Source organism: Patagioenas fasciata, chromosome 4, assembly GCF_037038585.1.
Source record: "Patagioenas fasciata isolate bPatFas1 chromosome 4, bPatFas1.hap1, whole genome shotgun sequence".
In the NCBI taxonomy this organism is placed as follows: domain Eukaryota; kingdom Metazoa; phylum Chordata; class Aves; order Columbiformes; family Columbidae; genus Patagioenas; species Patagioenas fasciata.
In genome coordinates this window covers 14,662,776-14,674,725 of record NC_092523.1, presented here as the reverse complement: position 1 = coordinate 14,674,725, position 11,950 = coordinate 14,662,776, and positions in this window count along the sequence as shown.

The following is an 11,950-nucleotide window of genomic DNA, read 5'->3' as shown; positions in this document are numbered from 1 at the left end:
TGTCTGGCAGTCACTTGCTCTGTAGCTTTCCCCTTGTCAAACACTATTTTTAGATTTACTTATCCCAAGAGAAAATAGAAATTTGATTCTGTTTCCACGAGGATTCTGTTGTTTGGAAAGGACAAAACTGCAGTTTGTGAACCTGTTAACTTGTTAGTTGTCCCTGTTTCTGCAATGGTTTTGGTTTCTCTGTATTTTGGTGGAGTCAGTACAGGATAAGTTTAAAACAGACCATGTTGCAACCTTTGTTCTCTTCTGATAGAATATTGGAGGTCTGTACACTTTGTGTTGGAGGAATGTGTTGTTGCTGAGGTCTGCCTTAAAGTGAAAATGGCATTTTGAGGTGTTTGTAAGCATACAGGTGAGATTGCTGGGTATCAAGTGCTTTGTGCCGAGAGGACAGCCACGTTGCACAAAGGATATTTTCTCTTCCTTGGCAGTATTTCTTTCTGTGTGAATGTTTCACACCAAAAACATGAAGGTTCTCAAACCTGCTACCAGATTGTGAATATTGTTTGCCATTTGTGGAGCTTGATAAAACGCCATGTTGCAATATGGCATCTTTGAGAAGGAAGTAGAGAAAACACTGACAGGACAAAGCCGGCTCCATCTGAGCTTATGCAGCTGGAACCAGAAAAAGCAAGAGTGGCAGCACTGGGCAGGAGCACTGAAGCACTGCTATTTCTATCTGACTTGAGGGAAAAGCTGAGCAAGAGAGAAAATTCAAAAGATGAGTAGATGTGTGGAGTCAGATGGAAGAGAATGAGTTTTTATGTATGGAGTAAGAAGTTTTGCATTAAGAAGCTCCATCCCTCCAGCCACTTTGCAGCTAGAATATCACTGCCTGACTCCAAGAAGATGTAACTTGCTTTTGTGTTTTCAAAATCAGATCAAGTATGTCATGTCAACTTAGTATTGTCTGAGCTTTTCTCAGTGAGACCTCTGTAAAAAATTACTTTGAAAGAGGATCATTTTCTGTGCCCTGAGAATTTCCAATGGGAACCTGTAGCTCCATAATGAAGAGGATGTTTGAGTGGGAATAACAAATACGGTCAGATAGCCTTAATGCTGCCATAAAGCTGGCATAGAAAACAGCAGCTACCCTGTGACTCTGAAGAACAGGTGGAAACCGTGACATAATTATTGAGCCAATAGTATTTAACGAGCAGCAGATGCCCAGCCATAGCTATTGCTCAGTGTGCTGAGGGGTGTGAATAAGCCATCAGTCAATGGGCTAGTAGCAGGCAATGCTGAAGTGCTGTTATAACCGATGTAGGTGTCATGCTATTTGAAAAGAAAACTTATTAACCAACCTGGCATAGTAAAATTGAAGGACCGCTAGTTGTTATTTATTAGAATAACTATCCTGCAGTTCAGTGGTGCTGTTCAGTTTGTCTTGCAAACCTGAATCACTTTTGTTTCCAGAAGATGCAGGTAACTGCTCGGGGCTTAGTTTGGGTTTGCTCAGTGCAGAGACAAATCTTTCATTGACTCTAGCACCATATGAAAAAAATGAAACGATAGTAGTGTTTAAACTTTTGAAGGCATTACTTTGTTGTTTTGGGGATGATTTAAGTGCACTAAACCTATAAAAATTTTAACCTGCCATTTTTATGTCAGTTGGTTTTCTGTAAGCACATAGGAAAATGTCATATATCATTGAGTCTAAGTTCAGATAACTCTTCCTCCAAAAAAAAAGTCCTCTGCTTATCTTGAGACTTACTATCTAGTTTTGTTAGAACTAAAAATAAAAAGTTATGTAAGGAAGAACTTCACTAGGAAGGACTTACCACTTGTTTATTACCTGTTGCCTTTGAGCACGTACAGCTTTCTCGAGGTCTGAGACTTTATCTGCATTCTCACACTCTTTTCAAGCCTGGTCTACTCAGCGTTTTGCAGTTTCTTGAATTCAGATTGGGCTTTAGAACAGAGCCCTTGTGCTTTGTTTCCAAGGCTTCTTCAGCAAGTCCAAACTGGCTTAAACTCCTGTCGATAATTTTATAGGGAAGTAATTGCTACACATGAAGTCTTCCCAAAACATCTAAGTGGCATATACAAGAGCAAGCCAAATTTAAAACAAAATCAGCGTGAAGCAAGTGGAACTGGCCCCATAGGCCATTTGCTTCTGGAATCCACTTTTTTCTTTCCTTCCATTGTCTCCCCCGCCGTGGGTAGCTCCATTCATATGTGGACAGCTGCATTCAGTTCTTGCTGCTCACTTCATGCCACTTACCCACCCCTCATAATCCAGACCAGAGGTTAACATATTCAAGCTTTGTGAAGAAAAATGTAGAGGCACATAGGTAAACAGAGTCCCTTGTAGCTGTAAAACTCCATAAAAATCTCCAGTCCCCATGTTTTGGAGTATGTACTTTCTTTAGCTTTCTTGCTAAAGAACTTGTCTGAGAAGCGATACATAAACGGGACAAGAAATGTAGATGGTCCTGCTTGTACAGAAGACTTAATATTTAGGAAGCAAATGTGAGCTTTATCAGCAGATTTGAAGGAGGAAAATGTGATGGCCTGGGAAATGTTTTCTAGCGACAACGGAAGGGCCTTAGATGCAGCTGTTTTGTAATTCAGTATGCTAATGACTTCGAAGTGACCTGTGCTCCACTGTGCTGCAAATAGATTTCTTTGTATTTGTACACACAGGCTTGTGCTTTCTGGTCCCTAGCCTTATTCATTAATCCTTACTGACGTCTATTATTGAATTTTCCTTCTCTAAACAGTTGGCTTCCATCTCTGTTATTAAATCTCCATCCTAGCAAATAGATGAAAATTCGCTTTATAACACAGGCTGGTGAACACACACGCTAGTGACTCAGACATTCTTTTTTTCTAAAGACAGTACCCCTACTGTTTAAATATATATATATATATATTTTTTTTTAGTTGATATTCACATGTGTGTTTAGATCTGACAACAGTTTTGTTCTCTTGGTGAGGGAATTTTTCCTGGAAGGTTACAAAAGCCCATTAATAGAAGCACACAATACAGGGCTGAGGAGCGTGCATGCATGAACTACAAGTCTGCCAGCTTTTTGTGAAGCTCTGCAGGAGACAGTATACTGAAAAAAAGCCTTTCAGGCCCTTTTAATGTAGTTCTGACCTTCCACTCTATATTAAACAGATGACTGGAACCAGAAAGATAGGTCATTGTGATTGCAGTTAATATTTGTAAGGACCAAAGCAGCTCTCAGCCTTTGAGGTAGAAGGGAATCATCTTAAGTGTGAAAATGTATCATCACAAGAATGGAGAGGATCAAAGGAAGGCCAGCTGGTGCTCGGACATCTTTTCATAACCTTTATTGCAATGCTAGAATACACTAACCTCAATGGGAAGTCCATTCAGCTTGTGTATTTCAAATAGGTAATCTGTATTCTAGTGAAACAAAGGAAGCTAAAAAAGCCCCTTCTCAAAAGGGGGTGGTTGACACAAATTTGCCTATGATTTAATCATATTGGTTTTCTAAAATCAGCTTAGCTTTTTCAGTGCAAATATATGAATGTATGACATGCTTATTTTAGAAGTAGCTGAAAAATTGTAAAATTAGGTACAGAGAATTCTAGCTGATTCTGCTGTGTTTTACTTCCATTTCAGAATAAAGGCCCCTCTGCATTTTCACTTGCCATACACAAAAAGCAGGACACAGTATTTCAGGGAAAAAGTACACAGAACAATCATAAGCATGAAATAATCCAGGAGGCATGCACATGTGGAGTGATGAAAAGGCCAAGATTAACCTTGACTAGTTTTGAAAAACACCAAAACATATGCTTGGGCTTCCAGGGAACATCATATCACTGTAAGTATATACCAAATTAGCAACATCAAGGCACAAAATCAATGAAGATGGCTGTTTAGAGGCAGGCTGTTACAGCGAAGTCCTGTGTCCACAGGCTGACGGCTGTGCTGCCAGATGCAGGCTAAGCGGACAGGGAGAAGCAGAGGGACTATAGGTATAGACCAGAGGTGAGCCCTTCTGCCATGATAATTTTTTAGATGGGATCGCAAAGTTCAAGCTCAAATGGTTTAGCCATTACTTTAAGATTTGGGTTTCAATCAATCACTTTCTTAATTTGTTCCATAGATCCAGAATGGGGAAATTATCCATTTTATTTGTTGAGCAGGAACTTACTTCCAACCAACATTTTGTCTAAAGATTGACACCTGTGTAAGAACTGCATTATTTATGAAGATAGGCCTGACAGGAAATTCAGCAGTCAGTCTCTTAGTATTGCAAAACACCAAATGGACAAAAGAATATTGCCTTTTCCTACCCAGAAAGTGACGGCAGATGTCATCACATAGCTGAGTAACGAGTGCAGCCTGTGAAACAGGTCTGAGGGGCACTGAAGTTCTGACAGCTTCAGGAGCTGCAACAACTTTGTTTCAATTCAAAAGTCATTAAAATAATTCCTAAATTCTAAAGCTCAGAAGAAAAGGTATTTAATTTCTTTTTTTCTCCAAGTAATTTGCATGTCAAATCTCTCTCCCTCTCTCACACACACTCTCTCCCTCTCTCTCCTGTCAGTGATGTCTCTCTCAGCAGCTGTCTAGTCATGAATCACTCCTGTCATCTGAAGCATATTTTTAACACTTCTGGACGTGCTCTAAAAGCAAATGCTGTTAAGCAAATAATTTGCACTCTTTTTCCATATACTCTCTTCACTTCCCAGAACCTTTCATAATCATGATTTTAAAAGCTGGGTCACAGGGGAACCAGGTACTGGAAAAGACAACATTTTGTATTTGTGAAAGTATCATAATGTTACATCAAGTTCTCATGTAATGCAGATCTTCTGTCTGACTTGCAGAAGACTTGAAGTTGCCTGAGGCTTGAGAATTTCACTTCATTAAGATTCATATGAATGTTGCCTTTGGTTTCACTCATTGTAGTCTGCACCATCTCGAGCTCAAACTTCAGTCTGAGTTTAGGAATTGAGCATGCAAAAAGAAAATCACTGTCAAAGCTTAGTTCAGCTGCTGTTACGGTAAAGTAGATTAGATCACAGCATGTTTGCTTTGGAGCAGTTATTTTACAGCCTGAAATGGAGAACATAATCATGGAGCCCGATGAATTATTTGTCTTGTAATGATGAGTTTCAGAGCTTCACAAAAAAGGACATTGACCAAAAAGGTTTTGATCTTAAAAGCTTTTCTGCTTTTCTCATCTCCTCTATGGCAGAAGGATGCTCACTGAGGCTTTAGGGACTCAAGAATCTCCACTAGATGCCTGGAAGGCCTTTGGAATCATCCAGTAACAAGTCAAATAGGAAGAAAAGTGTATTTTTTTTCTTCTCCTGCTGGCTAAGTAAGCAACTTTTCTGCTAATTTGAATATTTCTCAGGAATACAAATAGTTGAGCTCCATTTCCAAATTGTTACACTGGCACACGTGGAAACAGAATCCTGATTGTGCCCAGCTGGAAAGAACTTTCTCTTTCCACATAAAATGTGTTTTTTAAACACCTAGGACCAAGTCAGTTTTGATTTTTCCAAAGCTTAGGAGTGATAACCCTAACAGATGCTTTTGATGGAAGTCCTAATGCAAGTGTTATACAAAGAGAATTTGTGAGCCACACACTTACGCTTTGTGTTTGCATCTGGAACTTGTGTGTTTCCTTCTCATTGTTTTGGTGTCACATGCCTTTGTATTTTTAAGTGCTTAGAAGAGCCCTAGTGTGACAAAATACTAAATAATAATCAAAGTTGGACATAAAATGACATTGTTTAATGTATTTCTGATAAGGCGTGCTCTCATACATAGACTGCAATGTAGATGAGCATCTTGAGGTCTCTGTCCTGCATATATCGCTTGTCTTTGTTAGTAACCTAGCTGTACTGGAATCATCAAATATTTATCACCTCCAAAAGTTTTGTTTTCAAAAAAGGAGCCTTGTCAACCACCATCAATACTGACACTATCACCAGTAGGTTGGAGTCAGCGTAACTCCGCGGTGTAAAGCCGTTTGCCCACCGGGTGGCAGTGAGAGCCCGGGTTACACAGGGGATGCTCCGGGCGGCTCCTGCGGGGCGGCCGCTCAGCGCCGAGCATCTTCCCGCTGCACAGCCCGGCCAGCGACCGCGGCGCCAGCGGCGGTGACAAACCTCGCTCCTTTATGCTGGGAAGCGATACTGTGATAACTGCTTTGCTGTAGACATCTTTAACAATCTGTAAGGAAATAATTTCTTACCCTTAGGCATACCTTCCAAACAGAGCTGGAGATAGCGCTGCCAACAACAGCCGGACTGTCTGTGCTTCAGTCTTGTGGGTGTTGTGATGTGTGATAGACATATCATTAGTTTTATAAGGTGCTTTATAGCTGTGTGTTTCGTGAACACGTGCTCCTACCTTACGCCTCAATACTTTACAGCTGTTCCTCTTGCTGCACATTGTCACACAAAGTAAGGCAGTTCCCTGGCACTGGTGCAGTGGTGCTTTGGGAAATCCTCTGACCCCACAGCAAAGCTCCATGGGCTTCAGGGACCTCACCTTTTCCTGATGCTGTTTCACAGAATAGCAGAATGATTGGGGTTGGAAGGCAGGTCTGGAAATCAGCTAGTCCAACCCACCTGCTAAAGCAGGTTCACCAGAGCAGATCACACAGGAATGTGTCCAGGTGAGTTTTGAATGTCTCCAGAGAAGGAGACTCCACAACCTCTCTGGGCAGCCTGTTCCAGTGCTCTGACACCTCAAAGTAAAGAAGTTTCTCATATTCAGATAGAACCTCCTGTGCTTCAGTCTGTGCCTGTTGCCCCTCATCCTATCATTGGGCAGCACTGGTTTTCTTTACTAAAGAAACCCTTGGTTACTTCTTTCACTTAACCTGAAAGGATGCTCAGCATACTAAGTAGTTTTAGCACTATTTTGAACTTACTGGGAACCACCTTTTGCCATCCTTTGGTTGTGTGATGCCCACCTGCCAACTCACCTACTAATTTAGGAAGTCATTCCTCACTAATTCTCATGCAGAACAAATGTCTTGGCTTCGACTTCAGGCAAGGATCTGAAAGTATTGCACAGCTGCATGTATTCAAACTGAAAGGGCAGGGATCAGTCGAAGCATAAACATTGAGAAGGTGTCTGTTAGAATAATTAAAGTATCAGAAAAGTTAGAGTATGAGTGTTTGGAAATTGCAGGATTGAAGGTGCTTAGATGTACCCTCCTCAAAATGGGAGGAAAATAGGTCAATAATCAAGAAAAAATAATCCGAAAGTGGTTCCGTTAAGAGTAAGCAAATACCCTCTTAAAAAAATGTACAAACCCTAAAATCTAAAAATTAAATGAAAAGTATGGATTTTGGTCCTTATATGTAATTTCCAAGGATGTCTTGATATGAAGCTGCAATATTTGGCTCTGCGGCTTTGGCTGTACAGGTAGATGCAGATCAAACACTGTGATTGAATTTAAACACTTTCCAGGCCTGGCAGCAGTAAGGGCATCTACAAAGTGTTATGAGTCAAAGAGGATGATTTTGTCAGTACTTTAGCTTTACTACCCAAATATATTTCATTGCTTTACCATTTGTGGTGAGGGCTGTTATCACTATACCTGGTATTGCCTTGGTGTTACTACCTGTGCCGCTGCTGGAAAACAGCAGATTGCCTCATCTGAACCAGGAGGTGCACCCCCCTCTTGCTTTAACAGGCATGTTGCTGCTATAGCATTTTCAACTCTTTTCAGCAGTATTTTTCCAAGAGAATCTTAACTAAGTGTAAATGTGTTTACTTATGTGGTACTTACTTCCTGAAAGTGTTTTGCTTTCTGTGCTAAGTGCACAGCAGCTGATAACCACAACTACTATGCTTGTTTACCGTAAATATTTTCAATACTCAGCTCTACCTGAACTGTTAATTGCTTTACTAATAGGCAGTTTTGTGATAGAGATCTGTTAAAACACTGTTCCCCAAAAACATTCCGAAACAACCTGAATCAATTATTTTGTTGAAAACAATTACTTTCCAAATATTTTTTAATATTTTGGTACTAGTAGTGTCTTGGTAACTGGGTTTTCTTTAAGTAATCTTAATGAGTTATATACACTGGACACAGATGTTAAGGATATTCAGGCTCTTTGTTAGATTTGTAAAAGCTCTTAGGTGTCTCAAAAATACACCCTTCTGTACCCACCTACGTACAGGTACCCATAGACATATGGAAAAACGTCTTTAAAGGCTGGCTTTCAGTTTCCAGCAGAGAAACACTGACCTTCTCTAGAGTTTGTGTATATAGTGTGTTGAGTTGGTTAGACTACTGAAGGAAAATGTGAAGCATATTTGCCATCTATTTGTAGTTCGTATCATTATTTATGCTTGACATACGTGTAAGTTTTCCCAAATAAGAGGAAGAGCAAGCTTGATCAGGATGACATGTCTTTATACAAATGGAATTGCCATTGCATTATGGTGTTCTGTGGCCATGATGATGCTGGTTTAAAAAAAAAAAAAGTCATGTTTGAAACTGATGTAGTTGTAGCCTTAGCAAAAACTGTGTTTTGAACAGGCTTAAACTTTCTCGAAAATTTCATGAGTTTAATACATGGATACTCTAGAAAATTGTATTGGGTAAGAAAGTAATTAAAAGCCTCTACAAGTAAAGATCACAACTTTTCCTGAAAAGCAAACATTAAAGACTTAGACTTACTGTCTAATGTCTATACAGATTAAAAGTTACCCCCTGCAGTGGGGAGAAGGCAACCAGTTCCTGTTGTTGCTCCTAGGATGTTTACCAATTTAATTTCTTTCTATAACAAGTTTACCCACCTTGTTGACCAAGCCTTTGTTGGACTCTCAGATCCTTGTGGGTCCTTTCCAACTCAGGACATTCTATGATTCTAAGAACAGACTACTGGGAAATGGCAAAAATATCCATCTGCTCCTCTCTGTGTCTGGTGAGCTGTTGCTTTATGATCTCATGATTATCTATCTGCACATTCTTTTTTTTGTTAAGAGCCAGTTGGTTTAAGTTCAGCTGAGCAAAATACAGTTAGGCAGTTGGGAAGGTGCTGAACTACACCACTTTGGACTTCTTTGTCAGGATTATAACCTGGAGAATGTCACTAACCTACTACTGTGAATTAGCTTGGCCATCCCAACACTCTTGAAAAATTGTGCTTTTCTGTCTCTCAAGCCTCAGGCCTGATTTGCTTTTCTTTTGGAATTCAGCTTTGTCTATAATGGGAAATGGAGCAGTGCTTTCAGGATGTGAAGTATTTTTGGAAGCTGCTTGGTACAGTTGTTTGTATCCTCCTCAGGCAAGGGAATCTAACATTTGCTGTCCGCAGCCTACCCTTAGCCAAGCACGCAAGGAGCTCTCGTCCTCTTCTGTTCCCACAAGGCAGCCTTTGCTGCCAGTTCTGATTGAAGACAATGATTCAAGAACCCGATTTATGGAGAGTCCTGAATGTGTTTGGCAGATTTCCTCAGCTGCTGTACTTTAATGCTCAGTGGGAACCCTATCTTTCTGGAATTGCTCCTTCCTTGTCATTTTTATTTTCTATTTTTCACTGAGTTTTCATTTTGACTAATTATTTTTCAAATGTGCACGTTCAGAGATTTGATTGATTTAAAATTTGCAAGTACTGGGTTTAGATTTCTTAGCATCCAGAGTGCTTAATGCTCTCAGCTGTAGTTTCCTAAGTAAATAAGTAATTCAAATATAGTGTTGGCAATGCTGCATGTTTTACAGAGTACAAGTATGTTTTTTTAAGTTCTTAGATCTTTTGCTGTGATGTATCAGTAATCCTGTGCTAATCAACATCTGTGCTGTCTGGATGTAGCTCATCTGGGGTTTCATTTTATTTTCAGCTAGCAGAGAAGGAATTATTCCTGTGGCAACCAGATCCTGCAGGGTTAATACTATTTCTTTGAAGTTCCTACTGATATTGCTTGCTCCATCTTTTTGTCATCATTTTTCAAAGTATATTCTCTTGCATGGATTGTCAGTTTAAAGCAACGCAAAATGGGTTACCAGGATAGGAAAAACGCTGCTGTTTTAAAGCTGTGATAAAGCTCTAATCTTACAAATGAGTGTCGTTACGCAGAGTGCATAAGCTGTGAATGAATGAGGTTTTGCTTTTACAGTTCTTAATAACATGCAACACTTGCATGTGTAAAACCCTTTCCATTCAGGATATAAGACTAATAATATTATATGCTAATAGCAAAACATTTTTAAGCCAAGTGTACCCTTCTGCTATTAGTTAATTAGTTACATGGTTTTACTTCATTCACTGAGTTAAACTAGTTCATGTGGGAATGGTTTGAAGCTGTGCCAGGGGAGGTTTAGACTGGACGTTAGGAAGCATTTCTCCACCAAGAGGGTGGTCAGACCCTGGAACAGGCTTCCCAGAGAGGTGATTGATGGCCAAAGCCTGTCAGTGTTTCAGATGCATTTGGACAATACCCTTAATAACATGCTGTAACTTTTGCTCAGCCCTGAAGTGGTCAGACAGTCAGACTGGATGATCATTGTAGGTCCCTTCCATCTGAAAATATTCATTTCCTTGCTCCAGCCACCCTGAAAAATATGAATATGATAGTAAGCACAGCACCTTGCTGTTTAGTAACATCTGTTTGCAGTTCTCTGTTTTTCAGTGTATTGTATTTAAAGCTTTATTAAAACAACAACAACAGAACAGCGGAGAGCTGCTGCGGTCTAGGCACCAAATTCGAATAGCTTGTTAGTTCCTAAAAGGAAAAATTCATCCTTTTGGTAAACATAGCTGAATCACCCATGACTTGCTTTGTAGACTCCCTCTTATTTTTCACTTGTTAGTCATCTGGAGTGAGCAGATGTTTTTCACATCCCTCTCCCTTTGTCTTTCAACATTTAGATCTCTTTGTAAATAAGAATCATACTTAGGAGTCATAAAACAGCATGTATGAAAACTGCCACAAATGAAATTCCTACAGATTTAGATTCCTCTGTCGTTTGGCTGTTTCAGAAAACTTTTCCTATTATGCTGCATCCCTTTCTATTCATTTCAGCATTTCTTCTCATCGTATATTTAAATATTGAAAAACTTTTTAAAGTGCTGACCTAATTGATCAAAAGTGATCATTAATTTCCCATGCCTCAGATTTTAAATGCTCAGATTAAGAGTGGATCTTGACTAGCTGGCTCCCTTCACTTTGCTTTCTTGAAGCCTCTCAGTTTCCCCACTGAAGACTGGGATATCCCAAAATCACTTGCTGCTTTTGACAATTTTAGTCAGTGGATATTGGAGTGAAAGTGAAGTCTTCTTAGAATTCTATGACAAGTACAAATTGAATGAAAAAACATAAACACAAAGATACAGAGGTTTGAATTTACATGTATATTAGAAGATGCCTGATTGCGCTTTTTTTGTCCTCTGGACAAGTTCTATTTGCAAACTGAAATACAGCAAGATCAATGCCATGTGCAAAAACTTAAATGGCAGCTTTTGAAAAATTGTCCCATTAACCTGATGAGTTTCTAATTACAGTAAGATCTAAAAGCTTTTTCCCCCATGTTATGTAGGATTTTGTCCTAACAGTTTTTTTGTAAAGCTTACCCTGCTGTTAAAATAATTTAACTGCAGTGTTTTAGTATAATTTGTCCTATATTTCTTTTGCTTTCTCTGAGGAGTTACATAACTTTTTAATTTCTAATGAGTTTTCCTAAATATAAATTGTGATGTTATATTATGCACCTCTTTTGGCCCCAAACCAATTAATGTGAAGTGGTTCAAGGCCAAAGAGAAGTCTAGGATCTCATCCTAGCATTCCTGGTGAAAGGTTTGTTTATGCACTTTTTGTTTTAAATAAATGGCTCAGGGGTTAAGTCAATCTTCTGTTGAAATTGATCTTATCCCTTAAATTCATGTAATGCTCTAAATTAATAGAGAATCGTTTGGATATCTGCATGACCTTGTGTTACTTAGATGCTGTTTAAAATCCATTTGTCTAATAGCCAAAATT